At 39.6% G+C, this 24,434-nt stretch overlaps 1 pseudogene; it reads right to left on the bottom strand.

Moving 5' to 3' along the window:
• Positions 1-15,405: 15,405 nt before the first annotated feature.
• On the bottom strand, positions 15,406-22,002 carry LOC131680015 (general transcription factor IIE subunit 1-like; annotated as a pseudogene).
• Between the last annotated feature and the right edge of the window lie 2,432 nt (positions 22,003-24,434).

The following is a 24,434-nucleotide window of genomic DNA, read 5'->3' as shown; positions in this document are numbered from 1 at the left end:
ACCCCCACATTTGCCACACCGCGCCTTATTGGAACAGTAAGTGGCTGTGTGGCCAAGCTGTTTGCAATTAAGGCAATTCACTACACGAGGGATAAAAAGGCGAACAGGGAGACGAATCTTATCGATAATGACATAGTTGGGCAGCGCAGACCCAGCGAAAGTCACTCGAAATGAGTCAGACAGTCGATAAACTTTTTTATCTCCTTCGTGTGATACTGAATGCAATTGCTTGCATTCAAGTATTTTTACGTCTTTAAGTATGGTGTCTTTGAAACGACCAACCCCATGCTTAACTAAGTCATCAACAGTCAAACTCGATTCTGTGATGACCCCATCAATTTCAATTTCTTTTGAAGGAATATACGCTCTATATTCACGCGTAAAAAGCTCGCAAGAAGCAATTGCATTGGCTTGTTTAAGACTACCAACGACAATGCGTATTTTATCTTTATTAACTTTGACGATCTCTTTTACATCCGAGAATCGCGAAGTCAAATCTTTAGAAATTTGAATGATATTTAGCGCCTTTGCTTTACGCCTAATAAATACAATCCATGGTCCCGTTGACGACTCTGGGTAAATTTTAATTCTAGTCGGATTTACATTTTCAGCATAAGGCTTAGGGGGAGGGTCTGTTACTCGTTCTCCCATCTCTTCATCCATTTTACCTAGTAAGAAAAACTATCACAAAAAGGGATGAAAAATATACCTGTTATCTGCTATCTATTAGGTGACGAAGACACCGGTAGAACACACCTCATGTGTTATGTTGTAAACTCGGTGCCCGTTGTTTGACAATGTGACACTTGCTGTCCTTCTTCGTCGCGTTGCTTCTTCAGTAGAGAAATAGTCCTACCTGCAACACTTCAAAACTCTCTCCGATTAAGCTGCTCGTCGGTATCACCACCACAAGCGCGCTCTCTCCGTTTCCACCGCCTCGGTAGACAAATGTGGCTACCTGTGGCTTGCTGCGAAAATCCCACTGTCGATGCGGCACTTTTCGGTGCCACTTGTTTTCCTTATTCGTCGTACCACTTCTGCGGTAGACAAATAGAGCAAATAGACGCTTCCCTCTCGTCGATTAGAATTGCCCGACGACACCAATACACTATATTTTTTTTCTGTGTGTACAGGCACGATCACTGTCGATTTCTGCCACCGCGGTAGGCAAATTCGTCTACCCGCGGTTTGCTGTCAAAACACCACTTGTCGAGGATGCCGTTGACCACGCCTCCGACGTATCAACTGTCGACTCACACTTAACAAACTGGTCTCTCTCTCTCTCTCTCTCTCTCTCTCTCTCTCTCTCTCCCACAATAACGCATACAGCGTCTCGCACTCCGTCACTCTTTCGAGAACAAAACCTTCCACCTGGAGGCACAACCGTCTCGGTCGGTTGCAAAACCTGTTATGAGAAGTAAGGCTTGATCCACAATTTACAATTTATAAATTGCATAGATAGAAAAAAACGGATACAATTCATAAATGTTAACTGTAAGACTACATAATAATGATATTTTCATGATAAAACATCACTTAATATCCTATTTATACCAATTTTAAGAATATAATGAAAACTTACTTTTGCTCGTTTTTTGTAGTGTGTTTACTGTAAATACTCAACCACTCATTTAACGTAGTTAGCGTGTATTGGAGGATTTGTGGGCACGATATAAATAAAATAAATGCATTATTGTTGAATCCTTAACGGTACTGTTTCACGAGTAATGGGCACTGTTTCAACTCTCCTCTGCTTCAAATCTCCTCGGTTTCAAAGAAAGGACCAGGAGTGCGATTTTACGAAGTTTTACCTTTCGATGGCTTTACATTTTCTGACAAAGTGAAGTTCTGGAATGTTGAGGTTTTTATCACTGTTTAGGAAAGCAAAAGTATCATTAAGGCTCAAGTTACCTCAAGGCTTGGTAGTATGCGTAAGAAAAATTGTGTTCAGCTTTGCCACCAGATTATCCATTTAAACCTTTTCAAAACTCTAAAAGAAGAATATCAGTCGATTTATTAGATCATCACGATTCAATTCATGCAAAATACCTGCTGGAAAAACCATCGGCTTATCTGGATGGTGCTTTTGAAAAAGTGGCTGTGATTTTTTATCACACTACCACACCGAGCTGGGGTACGCAACACAAGTGCGCAATGAAAAAACCACAGCCACTTTTTCAAAAGCACCATTTAGCTAAGCCGATGGTTTTTCCAGCAGGTATTTTGCATGAATTGAATCGTGATGATCTAATAAATCGACTGATATTCTTCTTTTAGTTTTAAAAAGGTTTAAATGGATAATCCGGTGGCAAAGCTGAACACAAATTTTCCTACGCACACTACCAAGCATTCAATTCTAACACATGCTTAAAAAAGGTAACTTGAACCTTAAGCTAGTGTCAGGCCTTCATGAGACCTCAAAAAGTCACTTTTGGAGGTATTCGTAAATGTAGATTTATCGGTAGACGGTTCCAGATTTCACATCACCAGCAGAGCGTTTTGTTTTATAATTTTGAACAGTTTCGTTTTAAAATTTGAAACGCTTATACGACGCCGTTCTATATGATGCTGATTTTAAAGCACGTTTAGAACTGTGTTTTAAATACCTGGAGAGTATTGCGAATCTTTTCCAAAATCCACATCGTGACATATCAGTTATGCGCCGCCAAGCCGTGCGCCGAATCACGCGCCTATTCACTTTGCATTAGGGCGCGTTTACGTAAACTATGCATAAAATGCATGTATTTGGTTTTCTTGGAAAAACACTATTTTTAAACTGGGATTTCAATGAAATCGATTGTTGGATGTATTTAAACAGGATTGGCATAAAATGTTTGGCATTTTAAAGAGGAAATTGTTGAAAATAACCAATTTTCAGTTTTGACAATGTTTGCTTACATCTACCGCAAATGCAGGTATGTTACGCATAACGATGCGGAAAAAATCACAACCCTGTTATTGAAAGGGTTGGCTATTATTGCACTTTTGACAGATAATCTGTCAAATTGTTGGCTGAAAGGTGTTTGTTTTGCTCTTTCTTTCGTAAGCAAGAGTATATTTTTTAGATTTTTAATTTATAAATATTTAATATTAATGTAGAGTTCAGGTCCTGGTTGTTTCATTTATTGATTCGCGTGTGTTATTGGACGATTGCGCGCGGGTCGTTAATCTGATATGTACTTAATTTTTGGTGTACGGGTCAGATACTAGAAGAAAGAGAGTTCTACCATTTCACTAGAGTTCCGTCATGTCGCCATGGAACGTTATTTAGTGGATATGAGCGATATTTTTTGATTTGTCCAACTTAATGTATGGACCTAAGTTGCTAGGACGGAGGGCAAAGATGATCGCGCATACACGAGCGTTTTTGGGTTCGCGTTTGTAACTTGGTAAGTACTAAAACGTTCAACTTATTACTGGCATATTATCAAGCTTGCGCGATCGCGGGCGCAGGTGTGCGTAGACGATCACGAAGGGCTTCAGCGTTTGTATTTTAACATGTTTGTCGCGTGTGCTAGCGTATATGTAGAATATATTGGCTCAAATTGCACGTTCCCCGTATGATAGCGTATATGTAACTTCGCGTGGAGGAATTCGATTTTATAACCGTGTGGTTATTCGCATATTCGCGTGTGTTCGTGAATGATCGCGCGGACCGTGAATCTGATGCTTAATTTCCAGTGTATGGGTTCAGAAACTAGAAGAAAGTTCCTCCATATCATTAGAGTTCCCAGTCATGTCGCTATGGAAGGTGTTGTCTAGTGGATATGAGCGACATTCCTTTATTGGTTCAACTGAAGGCATGAGTCTAGGCTACTACAACCGAGGGTAGGGACGTCCGGATGTGACAAATCCATGATCATACTCACGCCCGCGATCTCGCTAATGTGTCATTTCACGGAAAACCGTTTTCTGAAATGCATCATTTCCTAGAAAACAATTTCGCGGAATTTCCCGGAAAATAAAAAAAACCTCGTAACTGACCGACCAAACTGTGTTCTAGATTTTACCTACTTTAGAACATAAAAAGTTGTTTGAAAATATTTTTATATTGAGTTGTTACTGTGGTTATCATTGAAAATTGGCGAAAAACAAGATTGCAAAACTGTCATTTTAAATATTTAACCTATTCGATTCCGCGATAGTTCAAAAAATTAATTTAAATTGATCATTATATGAACATCTTATATTTTGGGTGATATTGGTTCCAGATTTTGCGGATTCAGACAAAATGGTATGTTTTCAATTCTTTTACTATTTTGAATAGATTTCGTCGCATGGTAAACTTCGATGAAAAGCATAATACACCACTTAATTTTGTTATTAAATTAAAATGATATAACAGAAAATGGAAGGCTAACAGAATACCTAATTGTTTATATATTCAATTCCTATCATTTTAGGTAAACTCCAAGCATAATACAAAATCCAAACGCGTTTTTTTCAAATCCACTTAAAACCACGAGCTAGCCGGAAATGTATCTCGAATCAATCTTTTTTGATTCATCGATTTTTTCGATTTTAGTTTTTTTAATACATGATGTCTGTATCGATTTTGTTGGCTATTTTCGGCAAATTTAAGACTAAGAGAAACGAAAGCAATAAAATTGCAAGACGGATTTTATAAATGGTGGAGTGCTTTTAAATATATTTTCAGCGTTTTACGTATAATTGAAATAGTAAAAAAATCCTACGTAAGCCGCTTGCTATCGTTACAAGGAATCATAAAAAAAAACTTTGGTTTTTGGTACTGGCACATTACAGGAGATAGATTTCGGGCCCAGATTAAAAAAAACGTACTGGTGGGAAAATGCGGTACAAATTACTTGAAGTTAATATTTTAGTGCTGCATAAGTCGTATTATGAATCCCTTTTTTTAGGATCTCGATTCATCTCTTTATTACTTAAAAAAATATCTGAAATATGCTTATGCCGTGCTCTAGAATGGCAATGTTTTCCACGCCGTTGGCAACATTTTTATAATAATCAATCCCTAGTACTCTAAAAATGCCCTGAATACGTTGATTGATTTTTGTTAAGATTAAGTAAAAGATAACGAAAAAATATTAACATTTCCTAAAATTTAGGCATAATAAAATTTCTGGAACCTTTGAAATTTTACAGATTGTGAATGCATCTGTCTGAAATGCTGCCTTCTTATAAATATGCATTCTTTTTTGTAATTATTTGTAGAATGTTATTTTAATCTATAGGAAGTTTCTCTGAAAGTACTCTTCGACTCTTATTGATTTTTATTCTCTAATATTTTTCTACAGTACCAATGCATTGAAAATGCCTTCAGTTATTTTATACACTGGATTCTGTTTTACACGCACTTTTTTGCACGGTTTTGCAAAATAACGCGATTTTTATGTATAAAATACTCATTTCGATATACCAGTTTAATGATTTGATTTGATGAAAAAAAAACGTACAAAAAAAATCCGTGCTATTTCGAGAAACCGTGCAAAAAAATCCGTGTTATTTTGAGAAACCGTGCAAAAAAATCCGTGCTATTTCGAGAAACCGTGCAAAAAAAATCCGTGTTATTTCGAGAAACCGTGCAAAAAAATATTTTTAATAGGCATTTAGTAACGGCAGCAGAAAATAAATGGCATTGGATATTTACAATGCAAATGGGGATGATCTGCCAATGTGTAAAAATCGCGTATTGTTCAATTTTAGGAAATGAGTTGTTATTCAAAATTGAAGTTATGGTAGTTGAAAATCAATAATGTTGGACAATGGTTTTTATAGGTTTGTATGCTTTTTAGATATTATCAAATAATATTCCGGTTCATATATCACATCGCATTGGCAATGGAGCAATTGGTATATGGCCAAGTTCAACCGGGTAGTGCCACTACACAAAGTAGTTGCGTGTTCAGTTTGATAAGCTAGAAACTGATAGCGGGGATTTTAATATGCAGGGATACGCAATACGTATTGTTTGGTCTGAGTAGATAACGACTGATGTTTCTTTTTATCAACCAATTAGTGATCTCTGATTAAATAGAGCTTTCAAAGAGTTAGGGACAGGCACAGGTCTATTTTTTACTGAGATGGGACGAGTTGGTGCTGGATCTGCGGCCTTCGTCTGGCATGATCCAGTCTCGTTGGTACGGATGTGTTCATGACTGGTTTGTGGATGAGTGGTCCTACTTACAAGTGAATTGATCACTTCGCTTGGGTGGAGATATATGTGACTTCTGCTAGCTGTCGAGCTTGGATATGTTAGCTGGTTCCAAGAAGATGTGCAGGACTGGCACCTACAAGAATATTGATTGTTTTACTCGAGCTTTGGTTCTTGGAAAAAACAAATCGCTTCCTCGGTGTGATATGTTCGAGTTGAATGCTCAGTGGTTGAAATGTGCATTCGGTTCGAGCAGATTGAGTCGTTTGGAGGATTGGTGGTCTCCGAGAGCAGATGCGAATAACTATGAAGTATCCAATAAAGGGAGATTGTATCTGTGGAACTGAAAAGTATTGTCACTACTCTAGCATATTTTCCTAATGTATTGTACATCATAACAACTACCAATATCGACTATTTAGAACAGAGATTTTCAAATTCTGTTATAAGATCGAGAAGAAATATAGCACAGTTGTAGTGAATAAAGTATTTGCGAATACTGCTGGCATCTTTTATCATATTTATTAATAGTCGATTGATCCGCTTCAGACCTAGGAGACGAAAGAAAAGAATAGGAACAAGACAAAAGGCGGTTCTAATTCTAAATTGGTTTAGTATAGATATAGACGACTCAAACGCACTGGCAAGAGAATATTTTTTAGAAGTAGACAAATTAGAGGACATCACACTTTTTGAGACACACATGCACAAAACTTTATCGTCATCCTGTCCGGGGTTTAATTTGCAGATAGTCGCCATTTCGTACGATTTTGCAAAGTTTGCCTCGCGGGACGGACCGATATCCACCAAGGCACAGGTTGCAGTTGTTAACAGTTATGTGTCCAACAAAAAACACCTTTAACAGGCCAACGAGGGTACCCGGGTACCCACAAATTGAAATGCTCATAACTATGGCTTCCTTTAACCGATTTGGACACTTTTAGATATTTTGGATTCAGGAACTCGTTCACTTTTTGATTGTTCCAGTACTAGGATATGATTTGTAAATTTTAATAATGTACTAGCAATATGAGTATCAAAACTCTTCAAATTGTCTCGGAAGTCTGTTTTTTATTGTTATGGGACCCTATGGCAATTTGAAAAATGGAATTGGAATGGAATGGCCACTCACGGCCCCACGGGAACCTGCTCCGGAATGTCCTTTCCGGGGTCAAATCACCAAATGGTTCCAAAACCACGAGATACAGCCTACTGATGCAATTCCAAGAATTTTGATACCCATATTGCTAGTATTCCATTGATGTTCGCAAATAGTACCCCAGCACTGGAACCTGCTTCCGGAAACCCGGATTCCCGGGAACCAAATGAAGTGACCCGATTCATTTTTATTAAATCCAAAAGTGGATGAGTTCCTGAATCCAAAACGGCCAAAAGTATCGAAATCGGCTGGATATTACCTTAGTTACGGGCATTTTAGTTTTGTTGGTACCCGGGTACCCACGTCGGCCTGTTACGTAGTAAAAAAATTCAGGAGCCCCTCCTCACACCCACCCTTACTATATGAACAATATTATTAACCCAAAAGCTTGACTTAGTGAAGTTCTAAGATGTCACAAAGTTTCAATTTCCAGCTATGGATAAAACATAGGAATTTAATCAATTGTAACTTAAAAAGGTACCCGGGTACCGCGTCGGACACACAACGGTTAAAAAAACTAGATTCGCTAAGTGTAAAATAGCGAATTTTTCAGCTTTTCAGGAAAGAATTTTTAATCAAAGTGCAGTTTTGGAAGGGGTCTGTCAACATTGCAAAATGGCAAATGCTGCCTCTTTTCAGGAAAGAGTATTTAATTAAGTAAAAGCCAATCAATAGGCCGTTGAAAATTGACAATTTCTGACATTTCAATTGCGCAAGAGAGTTTTTGCATCAAAATAATTTTTTTTACTTTTCATGAAATTTACATGAAAAAATCGCAAAAAATGACAATTTTGATATTGTTGTCCCAGAATCGAACAATGTTTTTTACCAAACTGTATATGACCGCATACTGTTCGAAAGGTCTAGTTTTCTTCGTTCGAAAAATGTTACAAAACCGAAAATCGGCTGAAAATGACAACGTAGCTAATTTTGTTGTGGCAAAGGTCCCAAAAAATGTTTTTTTGCTTCAAAATTTCGTGTGTACATTACTTTGTATCGCATTTGCTATACTAGTTCATTTAAAAAAGTTAAAATCGCTGTAGCACAGTGTAATCTACAAAAAGTTAAGAAACTAAATAGTTGAAACATTTTACCATTTTAACTATTGCTTTTCAACGGATAATAACTTCTTTTAACGAATAAAAAAACTTACATTTTTCTAAAAAAACCTCCTCGAAAAATTAAAAAATTTCTACTGGGCACATTGACAGCCCCCTTGTGCATTTAAAATGTGCAACAGTATTCATTGTTAAATACCATCACCAAATACCTAGCTGCTAATAAAAAAAATCAGATTTTTTTACAAGGTTTCTCAAAATAGCACGGATTTTTTTACACGGTTTCTCAAAATAACACGGATTTTTTTTGAACGGTTTCTCGAATTATCACGGATTTTTTTACACGGCTTCTCGAAACAACACGGTTTTTTTTGCACGGAACGCATCCCCCGTGCAAAAAAAGAATTTGGTGTATTGCACTTAGTATTAAAAATTTCTATGTGATTTAGCTTTCTTTTGAACAAGAGCAAATCAATCGAAATAATTTTAGAATTTCTTTGATTCAAATACAATGAATACAATGAAATGGATTAAAATTTAAATTTTTCGTAGCATAAGCTTGGAATGTTATTAATTTTAAATTAAATTACGACATTCTTTGATTTCGCTTTCTTTTTAGCAGAAACTGTTCTCTGGACCTTTGATTGATTGATAATGATTTCAAATAAAATTACATATGCCTAATTCTCACGCATATGTAATTTTATTGATTTATAATCGTTAACATGATCAGCGAACAAAGACAAGCTGTAAAGATAACCAATCAAATATTTGGAAAGCAACATAGTTCTAAAGGTTGTATGCCATTCCCCTGAAAGCCAATCCCCACTCAACTCAAGAACTTCCTCCGGAGGAAGAGTACAGCTTTTTGGCTGGCTTGATTCTCGACAGCGCGAATCAAGCTCAGACTAAGCCAGTACCCGGCGCGAACATACAAAAACGTTTTCCCAATCCCAGGTGGGATAAAGAGTGCTCAGACGTGTACGCAGAGAAGGCCGCCGCGTTTAAGACCTTCCGGAACGACGGGTTACCCGCTAGTTTTCGACAGTACGCGACGTTAGACAAGCGAATGAAGAGTTTGATGAAAGCCAAGAAACGCGGTTATTGGCGCCGGTTCGTCGACGGATTAACGAGAGAAACATCGATGAGCACTATTTGGGGAACAGCCCGACGTATGCGAAACCGAAGCAGTACTAATGAGAGCGTGGAATATTCAAACCGTTGGATATTCGATTTCGCCAAGAAGGTTTGTCCGGATTCCGCCCCGGCACAGAAGATCTACCGCGCCGCGTCCCGTCACGATAACGCGAACGAAACACCTTTTTCGATGGTGGAGTTCTCACTTGCTCTCTTGTCGTGTAACAATAAAGCTCCAGGGCCAGACAGAATCAAATTCAACTTGCCAGACTCTGCCAAGAGACGCTTGTTGAACTTGTTTAATAAGTTTCTTGAGGCTAACATGGTCCCACACGATTGGAGGCATCCAAAAACCAGGAAAACCAGCCTCCGACCACAATTCGTATCGACCGATCGCAATGCTATCTTGTATCCGGAAGTTGTTCGAGAAAATGATCCTATCCCGCCTCGACAATTGGGTCGAAGCAAATGGCTTACTGTCAGATACACAATTTGGCTTTCGCAAAGGCAAAGGGACGAACGATTGTCTTGCGTTGCTCTCAACCGAAATTCAAATGGCCTATGCTAGTAAAGAGCAGATGGCATCAGTGTTCCTAGATATAAAGGGGGCTTTTGATTCAGTTTCTATCAACATTCTTTCAGAGAAGCTGCACCAGCATGGTCTTTCAGCGACTTTAAACAACTTTTTACTAAACTTGTTGTCGCATGGTGACTTATCGACATCACGATTTAGCTACATGGGCCTTCCTCAGGGCTCATGTCTAAGCCCCCTGTTATACAATTTCTACGTCAACGACATTGATGAATGTCTCGACAATTCCTGCACGGCAACTTGCAGACGATGGCGTGGTGTCTGTTACGGGACCCAAAGCTGTCGATCTATAAGGACCATTACAGAATACCTTGGACAATTTGTCTGCTTGGGCTATTAAGCAGGGTATCGAATTCTCCACGGAGAAAACGGAGCTAGTTGTATTTTCTAGGAAGCATGAACCAGCACAACTACAGCTTCTATTAATAGGTCAAACTATAGCTCAGGTCTTCACAGTAAAATATCTAGGGGTCTGGTTCGACTCGAAAGGTACTTGGGGATGCCATATTTGGTATCTGAAACAGAAATGCCAACAAAGGATCAACTACAATAACCGGAACGTGGTGGCGTCAAACAACGATACTGTCGGTACTGGAATACGGATGCTTCTGCTTTCGATGCACCGCGAACATACATTTCATCAAACTCGAAAGAATTCAGTATCGTTGTTTGCGTATCGCCTTAGGGTGCATGCAGTCGACCCATACGATGAGTCTCGAAGTCCTGTCGGGCGTTCTCCCGCTGAAAAATCGATTTTGGGAACTCTCATATCGATTGCTCATTCGATGCGATATCTTGAACCCGTTGGTGATTGAAAATTTCGAAAGGCTTGTTGAGCTCAATTCTCAGACTCGTTTTATGTCCCTGTACTTTGACTACATAGCGCAAAATATTAATCCTTCTTCTTACAATCCCAACCGTGTGCATTTCATAAATACTTCTGAATCTACTGTTTTCTTCGACACATCCATGAAAGATGAGATTAATGGAATTCCGGACCACATACGCCCACAAGTGGTTCCAAATATTTTTTATAATAAATTCCGAGAAGTCGACTGTTCTAAGATGTTTTATACTGACGGATCAAACCTCGAAGGGGCCACTGGCTTCGGTATTTTTAGTCAAAAGTTCACCGCCTCCTACAAACTCAGTGACCCCGCTTCAGTTTACGCCGCAGAACTAGCTGCTATTCAGTATACCCTTGGAGTCATTGACACATTACCCGCAGACCATTACTTCATCGTCTCGGATAGTCTGAGTTCTATTGACGTTATTCGCTCGACGAAACATGGAAAGCATTCCTCGTATTTTTTGGGGAAAATACGGGAGCTACTGAGTGCTTTATCTGACAAATCTTTCCAGATTTCCTTGGTGTGGGTCCCTTCTCATTGCTCCATTCCGGGCAATGAGAAGGCGGACTCCTTAGCTAAGGTGGGTGCCATTGAAGGTGACGTTTTTAAAAGACCATCAGAGAACCCTCGAAAGTTGGCAAACCGCGTGGAGCAATGGGGTGCTAGGAAGTTGGCTACATTCGATAGTCCCTAAGGTATCGACGAAACCTTGGTTCAAGGGGATGGATGTGGGTCGTGACTTCATTTGTGTGATGTCCCGACTCATGGCGAACCATTACACGCTGGATGCACATCTCCGACGTATTGGGCTCGTGGAGAGTGGTATCTGCGCTTGTGGCGACGGTTATCACGACATCGAGCACATTGTCTGGACGTGCAACGAGTGCAGTTCCGCCAGGTCTCGGCTTATGGACACCCTCCGGGCTCGAGGAAGACCACCCAACGTCCCGGTTCGAGATGTGTTGGCAAGCCGTGATGTCCTCTTTATGTCCCTTATATACACCTTTGTGAAAACCATCAATATACAAGTCTAACTGCCCCTTGTTATTTTCCTTATCATTCTCAGAACCCTCTTCCACCTGTATCAAAGCACCTGTATCGAATGAGCCAACAAACACGGGACCTAAAGCACGAACATCACACGCGCAACTCGAAATGTAGCCGATCAACATCTGAGCCGCACTACGAAATCGTCTGGATAAACCCCTGCCATCTTGAGAACGACCACCCGGCGTCCCAGTACATGATTCTTCCTGATGAAGGTCGTCCTGATTCTGTAATCCATCCGTTGATTTTCCGAAGCCTGAAACTGAAATAATGTTCTCCCCCTGCCATCGTTGTCCACCCTTCTTCCCCTGACTCTTACACACAGAAGTAACAGTCTTTCATTTCGAACGAACAAACGCTCAGTAATTAAGTAAACGTTTTAGCACTTATATATTTGCAAACGCGGTCTTAAGCATTAACCCACCATTCGCGCGATCATGAATCGGTACCTTCGGTCATAGCAGCCTAGGTTCATGTCTTTAGTTGGACTAATTAAAAAAACGACGCTCATACTGCCGCTCTACGCATAATTGTCCCATGTGTATAGGGAATCCCATAGCACATGGGGCAGTTATGAGTATAGCGGCAGCATATCCACTATACAACACGGTACTTGGCGGCACAACCAGGGACTCTAGTGATATGGGGAATCTCACTCTCTTTCATCACTCAGTATATTAACATAAAAAAGCTTAAGACCTTCGCGATCATCCACGCACACCAAAGCCCGCGGTTACATAAACATGAAAACACTCCGGTGTATTTAATAATAAACTTATAAACGCAGTATCAACCGGAAATCCACAAACGCCCATGTTCATGCGATAATGAATAGGTCGCGTCTGGAAATCTCTACCTTCGGTCCTAGCATCCTACGTCCATGCCTCCAGTTGGAGCAATAAAAAATATCAGGCTATGTATGATTGTTTTCTGATCGTTTTACAGTTCACTTTTTATTATGCAACGAAAACAACGCTCGCCGGTGCTGCGCGCGACGTTTTTCTCTCATACCGTCGCTAACAATGAATGTGACTTTGATAATAATTGAGTTTATTTGTATTATTTTTAGAAATAAAGAATTTCGTAATTAGTCGACTAAACTAAGGCAACCGGAAGGTGGCATGGAAGAGTTCACTCAACGTTACAGGTACTGTGGATTGTATATCGCTCCTAACAACAGTATAGAGGCTCGTGAATGGGCTCCAGCAGCGCAGTAGCTTTACTTCGCCGGTGATTTTAGTGCGTATATTTATTTTAAAGCTTCCAAAAGTTTCTAACGTGTTTTTGCTTACGCAGATAACTGGCAATGGAAAGCCTCTCCGTACAAACAACTTCCATTTGGCAAATGGGAGCTAATCCTACCTCCGAACGCTGGCGGGATCTGTGCTATAAGATGTCAGCTAGTAGATCGACTATCGCCATGGGTAAAGAATATCGTTCCTACACCTAGATCTTCGGGTGTCAACTATCAGCAGCAGAATATGACATCCATCAGCTCATGAAAAATATATGATCTAACATAATAAACCGGCCAAACCCCGAGTGCTCCGTATATAAGAATACCGCGTAGCCATTGCCACTGAAGAACTTGGTGTTGGAACATATATAAACTTGGCTGATAACATTGTATCTAGGATCAAAGATCTCAAGTACAACACCATTCAGGTGATAGTCATCATGGAGCATGCCTATTATACCAGTTTTGGCCATCAGATGACAAGTTTCTTCGTTGACAGTAGCCACTATGGCACACAAGAGGAGTTGACATATATGGTTGATAAAGCACATGGGCAGAGTCTCTTCGTGCTGCTGAATGTGGCTCATTCACATGCCATCAACAACACTCACGACGGATGGAACCAGTTTGATAGAACCAATTCGTACTATTTCCTCGGTGGTTCTCGAGACGAACACACTTTATGGGACAGCTGTTTTTTTTAATTAGAGTAAGTTATTGCTTTGAAAAATTTACAACTTTTTACAGAAAAATAATAAAATTTTGTTTGAACAGATATGAGGTCCTTCGCTCGCGGCATGACGAGTAAAACTCAATATTGTACCACTCACGTGATATCGACGAAGGGTTCTCCGGTAATTTGAATGTTGACATCGAAGCTTTGTTTTATTTAGCCACGGAGAACGAGTTCTTGCACATATTGAATCCCAATGTGATCACATTTGCATAGGACGTGGTGCTTTGTCGACCCACTGATGAAGGTGGTGTTGGATTCGACTGCCTTCTGGGTATGGCAATTACAGATAAGTGGATCGAACATCTCAAAACAACGAATGATGAGCATCGGAACACTGGGAACCAATGAAATGTCGACCAATCGCCGCTAGATGGAAAACACGATGTCACTGGCATATGCTGAATCACACTATCAAACATCGGTGGGTGATTAAACAATTACTGGCCTATGGATAAGGATAAATATCCACATATGTCGGTAACTTCAGAACCGAACATGATCATCGATTGCGGGATAAGTCTTCCCATTGATTCAGTAGGTGATGAAGCCTCGGGTGAAGCTTACCTGAACTTTATAGGTAACGATTTCGGTCACCCGGAATGGTTGGGTTTCCCTAGAATCATAAGCAATCAATCATATAATTACACTGGCCGTCAGTGGCATTCGGTAGATGATAAGTGGTTTAAATACCGATTCCTCAACGATTATGATCGTTGAAATTAATGCTTTGGTCGGTGCATGAATTTATACTTCTTCTTAACTAAGGGCATTCGATTGTGCGTAAAACACTTGAAGGTGAAGGAATGAAGGAGACATTGAACATTTGAAGGTTAAGGAATGCGGGAGGCATTGTGCATTGGCGAAGCAAGCAGGGAGGCATTGGAGGCATTATGCTGGTCTCGTTAAACGCAATTTGAGGTTGATATTGCGCACCACATTGACCGATAACCGTCATTAACTGCATGTATTTCCCCGACAAACTCACAGGTCACACCAAGATGGGTCATACCATTGAGCACATGTGGGAGCAGGTTAAGATCTGGGTCCCAGGTTAAGATTTACAAAGCCGAATTCGATCGAGTAATGTGCCAACATCGGGTCAACCGGACCCCTTTGCTCCCACTGTGGAACGTTCCGGATTCGAGCTCAGTATCGGCCGCTTTCTGCTAAGCAATAAAGCGACCATGACCTGCACGGTGGCCGTCGAATCGGCAATCGTTGAACACTATAATACAATTACCAGCTACGTCAGCTAATTGAAGGTCTAAATTGCAAGGGTTAGGAGCTGCTTTGGTCATCACCAAATGCCGGAACGATAAGTAAGAACATCACGACACCGTATGGATGAGGGAGTCGAACAGGCGTCTTTCTACCAAGTGCTTACCAACGTGATAGTTTGGCTGCCGTGCAGCGATAAAAATATTCGAACGGATATGAATAAAATACGAATACGAGTAGTTAGGAGTGCTTGCATTCTTTGTGTTTATTTACGTTTATGTTAAATACTGAGAAACTATAATGTTTTGTTTATTTATCAAACTAAATGCACATGCAGCTTTAATCTCTCTTGGCAATCAACAACTATCTCTTCGGTAGCTTGGAACTGTTGCGTTTTTCCTTATCTCCTGCAGGAATCAGGGTCAGGTACGAGACTTGAAAATAATTTTCAGCCCAACAATAACAATAAATAGTTCACGGATATACGTTCACATCTTACGTAACATGCGTACCATTTCCAGGAGTTTCTCAGAATAGTGTGTACGGCCGCATTCTAAAATTCAACTTTTTAATGCCACTTACTTTTCGTCGTTCCATCTTATCATACATATGACTGAAATGATCTTGATACACCATGTAGGTTTCTTTCTCCTGTGGAGTCATTTCCGCTATCAGCGTGTCATTGATCTAATCCAGTGGCTGTGGTCTACCCGCCACCGTTATCATTGGCATATCGTCATCCGAATCGGTATCCATAATTTCAACAATGGGAATCTCTGTATCGTCAATATCCTTCTCATCGTCACTACTGTCAATACTTGGCTCGTTGTTGAGACCTAGCCCCTTGATGGCATCATTCGTTGCATTGTGAGAGCTTTGCTTCTCGTGCTGTTGTGATACCGACATAATATCGTCGGCATCTTTACGGTTCCGTGCGGAAGAAATAACACTAGTGCAATTAGTGACCACGGGGGGTTGTGTGGAGGTGAATGCAGCTTTCTCTAAAATTGACTCAACTGAATTTTCATCCACATCGTTCGTAATAACAGTTGATTCCGTCATGCACACCGGACGATCTTTCCGATGTGTTGTGGTTTCCACTGCGTCTGAATCACCAATGGTAACATCGACACGGGTTTCTTCCACAGCGAATCCACTGGTTCGCGTTGCTTCGCCGGACCATTGCTCATCTGAAATCCTGTTGGTTGGTTTGGCAATACTAAAACACAAAAAAAAAATGTGAAGAAAATACTAAACAAAAGCAATACTATATCCATACCCTCTAATAGTGTCAATATCAACCGGTTCAGGCTCGAGAATTTCCGGAGCAAGTTTGATATCTTCAACTTGTCTTAACAGATCGTACAGCGGCTGTAATTGCTCGTTGAACTTGGCCAACAGTAAGCGTGAATCTTTTTTCGGTAGTGCTGAACTGTCTTTCTCCACAGTACTGCCAAAATATGTACAGCGAAATTCGCCGGATGCAAAATCGATCAACTGGTCTGCCACCAGATCGGTAAAAGTCTAATCGCAGGAAGGACACTTGAAACTTGCGCTAGTGTCATCACGCTCCTTGGTTTACATACGCTTCCGCATATGATCGAGCTTGTACTTGACGACGTTCACAAAGGTTTTATAATTGATGAAATAGTAATTAACCTTTTGTGCTTTACCGTCTGGACCAGTTTCCATTTTTAATCGAACCAGCAGAAATTTTTAATAACTTTTTGAGCAAATTTTCACTGTTCTTCTTCTTCTTCTTCTTTCTGGTCTGTGTGCTGAGTTTGTTTATCTCATCACACAGTAATTTTATGGCACAGCTGTACGCTATAACGCCAGTACGTTTTTTAGTCTGCATGAGTTTTCCACTTCTCTGCCGTACTGTTATCCTTGGTGGACGTGTGTTTCAGTTTGTTACACTTGAATTTTGAGTTCGTCGAGTAGTTTTATCATGTTTTTCATTATATCGATATTTTTTGTGTCAAATACTTCTTGAATTGTGCTGTATTTAGTTAGTGCATACTTATCACGGGTCATGATGTGCTTCACACAGTGTAGGATGATGTGTTCTGAAGTGTTTCTTTTTTCGCATATATCGCAGTATAGATTGTCCGCGATTCGCATTACGCTAAGCCAGTAGGGTGAGTAGTCATGTCCGGCAATCAACCTGTTTAATGTCCGTGTTTCAGTATTTGATAGTTTGAGATTGTGAAACCAAGAGTATTTGTTGATGCCTGTCTGATAATTGAAGAACTTCCTTCCTTTTCCATACTCTTGGGTGTAATTAACATACCATTCTTGAATTTTATTTGAGTTGCTCTCCTTTAAAATGTTGTACACATCGTGCGGGAATAACATGTTATGTCATATCGTATTTTGATTAACGCCATTTCTTGCCAAGGCGTCCGCGATCTCATTTCCGGTTGTTTTGACGTGTCCAGGAATCCACTGAATAGACGTTTTCGTGCGTGCTGCTTTCTCGATGATCTCTTGTATTACTTCGTCGCGCTCTAGATTATCCAGCTGATTTTTGATTAATTCGCATCCTGCTTTGGAGTCCGTTAATATCACTGCATCTGTAATCTGATTCCTTTCCACATATTGAAGTGCCACATATATCGCTTCCACCTCTGCTGACATAGAACATACCTCATTTTCGAGTTTAAGGCTGAGTCTGAACTTATTTCTGTCGTCGTATACTCCTATGCCACAAGTGTGGTTATTCTTCGATGCATCCGTATATATATGTATTCGATTTTTGTATTTTCCATTAAGTAGGTTTAACGTCAGCTGTCTGAGTACCTTCTCGCTGGTATTCGTTTTGGTCCAGTGTTGATTGTCCAGTGTGGTTTCTATCTCAATTTTTAAGGGGCTGTGCTGTGTCACCTTAGTATGTGACATTTTTTTTAGTATCTCTCTGTGTGTCCAGTATGCTTTTTCGATGCTTGTTTGTGTTTCCGGAGCGACTATATTGTGTTCCATCTCTTGAAGTTGTTGGTAGACTGGTGTTTGATATTGAACATGTTTTATCAGTTCCTTGTTAATTGATAGCGTTCTTCTGTGTTGCAAGGGCGACTGACTTGCGATGGCGTACAATGTGTTTATTGGTGTCGTTTTGGTGCATCCGGTTACTTTTCGTAGGCATACATTGTTTGCTACAGCTATTGCTTCGAGATTCGTTTTTTTCGCGTTATTGTAGATAGAAGCTCCGTAGTCCAGGTATCCTCTGATGATTCCGTTGTAGATTAGTCCCATTGTTTGCGGGTGTCCTCCGTATTTATTACAACTGATTACTTTGATCATGTTTATTCTGTCCATTGTGCTGCGTTTCATTTCTCTAAGGTGTGCTCCGAATCGTATACTTTTATCGAAAGTTGTTCCCAGGTACTTATGAGTGTTAACTGTTTCAATTGTTTCGTTGTTTATTTTTAGGTTCAGCTGTTTGTTGTTTCTTTGGAAAAGTATTGATTTGGTTTTGGCTGTATTTATTTTGAGATTGAGACCAGTGGATACTTGTTGAAACTGTGTCAAAAACTTTTGTGCTCTGTATTCAACCAATTCTCGTGTTTCTCCTGCTACTATGACCGCGAAATCGTCTGCAAACTGGACTAAGGTGACGCCTTCTACTTTAATTTCGTGTAGTGGTGTGGTGTATACGTTAAACAGGGTGGGTGACAAGACGTCTCCTTGTGGTAGTCCATCACTTATTGTTCTTTCTACCGTGTCTTTGCCAACTTGGATTTGAATTTTCCGATCCGAAAGGAATGTTGATATCCAGCTCATGAATTCTCGTGGAATTTCGTATTTTTGTAGGACCTCTTCTAGTGTTGTTGTTTTTACCGAATTGTAAGCGTTGGCTAGATCGATGAAGATTGCACCAGCTACTTTTTTCTCTCTTTTACTTGATGTTATTTCATTGAGGACGAAGCTCAAGCATGTTACTGTTGATCTGTGTTTGCGGAAGCCAAACGATGTTTCCGGTAGTATTGAGTTGAGCATAATAATTTTCTCGAGTTTTTCTAATATGGCTGTGTTTAGAACCTTCAACGTGCAGTTTATCATGGAGATGGGTCTTAGGTTTTCCATTTGTTCCGGATCTCGTCCCGGCTTAGGTACAGCTATCACTCTTATGGGTTTAAGATTTCGGTCGATTTTTCCTGCTTGCCACATTCTATTTAAGTCCTTTATAATAATCGCTACGATTTCTGGTTTACTGTTTCTTAGCATTTCGTACGTTATCCCATCTGGTCCTGGGGCAGAGGATTTCTTTTTCTTATTTAGAATTCGTGTCCAGTTTTCCGTCGTTAACATATCGTATTCGCAACATTCGTTTTGGTGTTCTGGATATAGTTCGCCTAGTGGGAAGTGTAGGTCTAGGAATTTCAGTGCTACTTTTGGATCGACGTGTACTATTGCCCTGCTATTTTTTCTTTTTTTTCCTGTTAGGTAATTGATCCTTTGCCACAGTACTTTGGAGCTTGTTTTTGGGTCTATCTCTTCGGCGAATTCTTTGAATTTTTTGGTTTTTTCTTCCTTTTTGCAGCGATGGAATATTGCTTCGGTCCTTTTTAGTTCGATGAGGTCTTCTAGTGTTCCATTTTTGTTGAAATTTGTCCTTGCTATGTTTTTATTTTTCCATGCTAGCTCCAATTTATCATTCCACCAGAATTTCGGCTCATACTTGTTCCTCTGCTTAGCATTTTTTAGGATTTTTTTTGTTTCTTGTTGCAGCGATGTGATCCCGGTAATCGATAGTGCGTTAAGGTCATTCCAAGCGGTTGTCACCTTTTTTTATTTACAAACCATCTGTCTTCGCGTGTTCTCTCTCGGTTTATCGTGATTTTCAGTGCTAAATGTCTGCTTCCGATTCCATATTCCATTACTTCCAATTCTGTTTCTTGGGCTTGTGCTGCTGAACATAATGTTAGGTCGATTGTTGATGGTTTTTTGTTTTGCTCGGCCGGTATGAATGTTGGTTGCGTGCTATTTAGTAATATTACATTTTCCTCGTTGATTGTGTCGTATAATACTGCTCCGCGTCTGTCGCTGTGGTTGTTGTCCCACGATATATGATGCGCATTAAAGTCGCCACCAATTATATGATGTTTAAACGTCGTTGTATTTTGGCATATTCCCTTCAAGCATTCTTTGAGCTCTTTTACAGTTGTGCTTGGTGATACGTATATTGCTATTATTGCCAGATCTAGATCGTAAATATACCTTCCAACGCATTGGATGCACGGTGAACATTTGATATGTAATTCGCGACTTGTGAAGGAATTATGTATTAATATCATTGCCCCACCGTATCCGTCGTCCCTTGAACTATAGTAGTTGTTGTAGTAGGATATTTTGTACTTTGTTCGTTCTAATTCTTTTTTTGTCCAGCTCTCAGATATTAATGCAATTTTGAAGTTCTCTTTGATTAACACTCTACTCAGCTTCTCTCGATTTCTTTCGACACTTTGGATATTACATTGTAAAATCTTTATTGACATTCTTACCCTATCTCTCAATATGGTTTGGTATAGTTGTATCGAATTTTGCTCGTCCCGCCTGGTTGTACTGTCTGACCTGCGTTGGGTGCTCCTTTCATTCTTGTTGTTTGTGTTGTTACTTCCGCTAATACTCTGCTGGGTACTCGTAGCTGTAATTCTGGGTCGTCATCGTGTACTATTTGTTGTTGGTTTGTCGCTTTTCCGCCAGGTAGTTGCATTTGCTGCTTCCACTGCAGTTTTTCGGCTTCGTTTACTTTATATTTGTTAAATAAAGCCACCCCATTTTCCGAGGGTTCCTTCGTTCTCGCTTTCTTCTCGCCGCTTCCTTGGGTCCTCTCGATTGGAGTTTTATCCTCTTCATTTGATGCTCGTTTTGCTGTTTGGGATTTGTTATATTTTCCCGTTTTGACTTCATTCCGTTGCTTTGTACTGCCTCTGCGTACGATTCTACGAGTGTGGGATGACTATCAATGTTTTCTAAAATGCTGTATTGGTTTTCTGTGTAGATAGGGTATTGTTCCCGTGCTTCTACGATCGTCAAGTTTGACCTTGCCATTATGATTTTGATGTTGTTTTGACGGATTCTTTCTGGGCAGCTGAAATCACCTGTTGGATGTCCTCCTTCTAGATGACAGTGTAGACATTTCATGTTTTTGTCGCAACTTGCGTATCCTGTCTCTTCATGGAATTGAGCGCACTGTCCGCATCTCTGTCGGGATCTGCAATTGTTTTCCTTGTGGTTGTATCGTAGGCATTTCTGGCAGAAAACTGCTTTGTTTGCAAAGGGTTTAACTGTGTTGTTGCAGCAGAAAATTCTTACCTCTGCTGGCAGTTTGTTGCTTCGGAAGGTCACACTAATTCGAGTTGCTGATACTTTTTGTTCGCCATCGTATTTGTGTAGTCTCGTTACTCCCAGTATCGGTACCGTACTTCTAATATTTTCCGATATCTCCTCGACTGACAATTCCACGGGGACGTCCGTAACTACTCCCGAAATAGCGATGAAGTGTTTTGGGATGTAGGCTTTGTAGTTCAGCTCGTTCAATGTTTTGTCTGCTTGGATTTTGTTGGCTGTTTGGGCATCTCTGAACAGTACTAGAAGCTTCTGTCGTCCTAGGGGTTTCATGTTGATGATATTTTGTCTGTATACAGCAGTTTTAGTCAGGATCTTTCCAAGGGAAAGTTTGTTGATCGTTTTCGTCTCATTTTGTGTGTCGATAAGTTCTACAATCACTCTGAAAGGCGCCGCCTCGTGTTCAAGGTACTCGTAGTTCAACCTATTGGGTGTTTTTTGACCGGCGCTTACGCCTCCTCCAGGGTCCTCGGGATCCGCCATATCCCGTTTATTGTTAGCTACTTTACCGTTTACCAAATCACTACTTGTGTTTTATCAACTCGAGAGTTAAAAGTGGCTTGCTTTATGAGAAATTACGTATAAATGGAAATTAACTTTGGAATATCTCCGCGAAAAAACACTTGTTTTTCTTCCAAGATGTCCGCCAAGAATGAATTATTTTTTTTCACTGTTGAGTGGTGATTCTGGCGAATATGGATGACATTTTGCGAATTTGACAGGTAGTGGACGAGAAAAAACAAAACGAGAACTACAAGAAAAACACTGGAGAAAAAATCAGTTTTCATTTCTGATGTGCGTTACATGCTTGCATCCCAAATGCATGCATTCACATCGCTACGTAAACGCAGCCTAAGAATCATTCAATAAAAGTATGCACATATAGTGAAAAGTTCTGTTTTCGAAACATATTTCCAATGATACGAAGACATAACGGAGTGTTGGTGGACGTGGGTAAAGTTAATTCATAAAAAATGGCACATTTAAAAAAAATATTTTGGCGATACAGAGAGTGTTAGTATATTCATTCACTTTCTATATAATCACTGCTTTGTGGTGTAAATCATAAATCAAGATATATTGGACCAATCGTTTTCAAGGTTTGTACAGTTCTGCTACATATCCCCAGGTATTGATCGAAGCTTTTATTTTTTTCTTAATATTTGAATTTTTTATAGCATTCTGCAATTAAAAATGCAATTTTCTCTAAAAAAATCATGAAACTTATTTTTGTGAACAAAGTTATGATCTTTAATGATGTTATGATATGAAGGAGAACTGTGCAAAATTTCAAACAATTTGGTTCAGTAGATTTAAAGTTATTCTGTACATTGCATTTATTCGTGGTGTCTCCTGAAGATTTTCAATATTTTGCGGTGAACATTAAGGAAAATATTGCTTAAATGTTGCATTATTGTCTGAATAGACTAACACTCTCGGTATAGCCAATTTTTTTTAAGCACGATATTTTTTCAACAATAATCCTACCCCCTTAAGCAAGAACTGATTTCATCAGTAGGTGTCGACTAACGGATAAAATTTGACGAAGATTCCAAACCAAACCAAATATTCGATTAGTTCCTTTTATGGGTCATCGTGAATTCGTCCTATATAACAGTGTTGCATTCTTTCAGCATTTTGCTTACATCCGAATTTTGATTGATATTGTAAGTAACGTTTTCCGCAAGCGCAAGATTTAGTGGCTGTTTTAGGGCAGAGCTGTTCGTCCATAATCCAGCAATGTTGATTTAACTTCAGATGAAGCGATCGCAGGTGCAATTTTCAATTTAATTTTCGACAAATTCATGCAATTCATCAGTATTATATTGTCATTCGCGTAATAGATCTCTATCAAATAAATTCTTGCCATTTCATTTATGTGCTGGTAAACATACATGCAACAAAATTTTAGATTTTTGAAGTAATTGATAGATATTGCATCAGAAACCCTCCCTCTCCTTCTGATTCCGAAACCAACAATCATGTCCACCGTTTTGGTGCCAAATCATATATAATATATATAGCTAAAAAAAAGTTCTTCAGTACAACCCCCCCTCCCCCCGTTCTCCCTTTCCTCGGATTAGGTACTTCTCACCCTTCCCATCGTTCACAAAAACCACCCCATGACCATCTCCTTAGTGGAAGGAATACTTATGTCAAAATTGAATTCATCGCTAATAATCACATTGAATGAATAGATAAGGATTACTTCAGAACCCCCCCCCCCCCTTTCTTGGTCCATTCCCATCATCCATCGGCTCAGTGGGAGAAATACATATGTCAAATACTAATAACTATGGAGATATAAATAATTCTTTGCCTAAAAAACAACCCCCCCCCCTAAAGCTAAGTGTACCCCCCCCCAAAAAAAAACATTCCATGAACATCTTCTTGGGAGAAAGAATACGTATGCCAAATTTCATCAAGATCGGACTTGTAGTTTAGAATTAGTTAGCGGACATACATACAAACATACATGATTTTTATATATATAGAAGTGTCTTCTACAAAGTTGTTAAAAGCGATAAAATACACATTTTTATAACAACGATGAATCTGTAGCTCTCGAAACAACAAAGTTATTGTCCATTTTCGAATATTTTTTATCAATTTACACCTTAAGCAACTCCCTTAATCGCAAAAATTCGCAGAAAGAACTTTATTTTTTCGATTAAATATAAAAACCTTCGTCTGACGGAGACTGCTGGGTTGGTAACGTATAAAACCAATACTCCTGAAAGCATGGTGGATCGACTGAATTAAATAATTCAATACGATCATCCATAGATTTATATGCGTAACCAGCGATGCCAACCTTCCAGTTTAAACTGGATTTTTCCAGTTTTTTTGCAACATCCAGTCAAACAGACAATCGGAAAATTTTTCCAGTTTTTTTAAATTGGAGCCAGTTTTAT

This window comes from Topomyia yanbarensis, chromosome 2 (assembly GCF_030247195.1).
Source record: "Topomyia yanbarensis strain Yona2022 chromosome 2, ASM3024719v1, whole genome shotgun sequence".
In the NCBI taxonomy this organism is placed as follows: Eukaryota; Metazoa; Arthropoda; class Insecta; order Diptera; family Culicidae; genus Topomyia; species Topomyia yanbarensis.
This window is presented reverse-complemented; position numbering and strand designations above follow the sequence as displayed.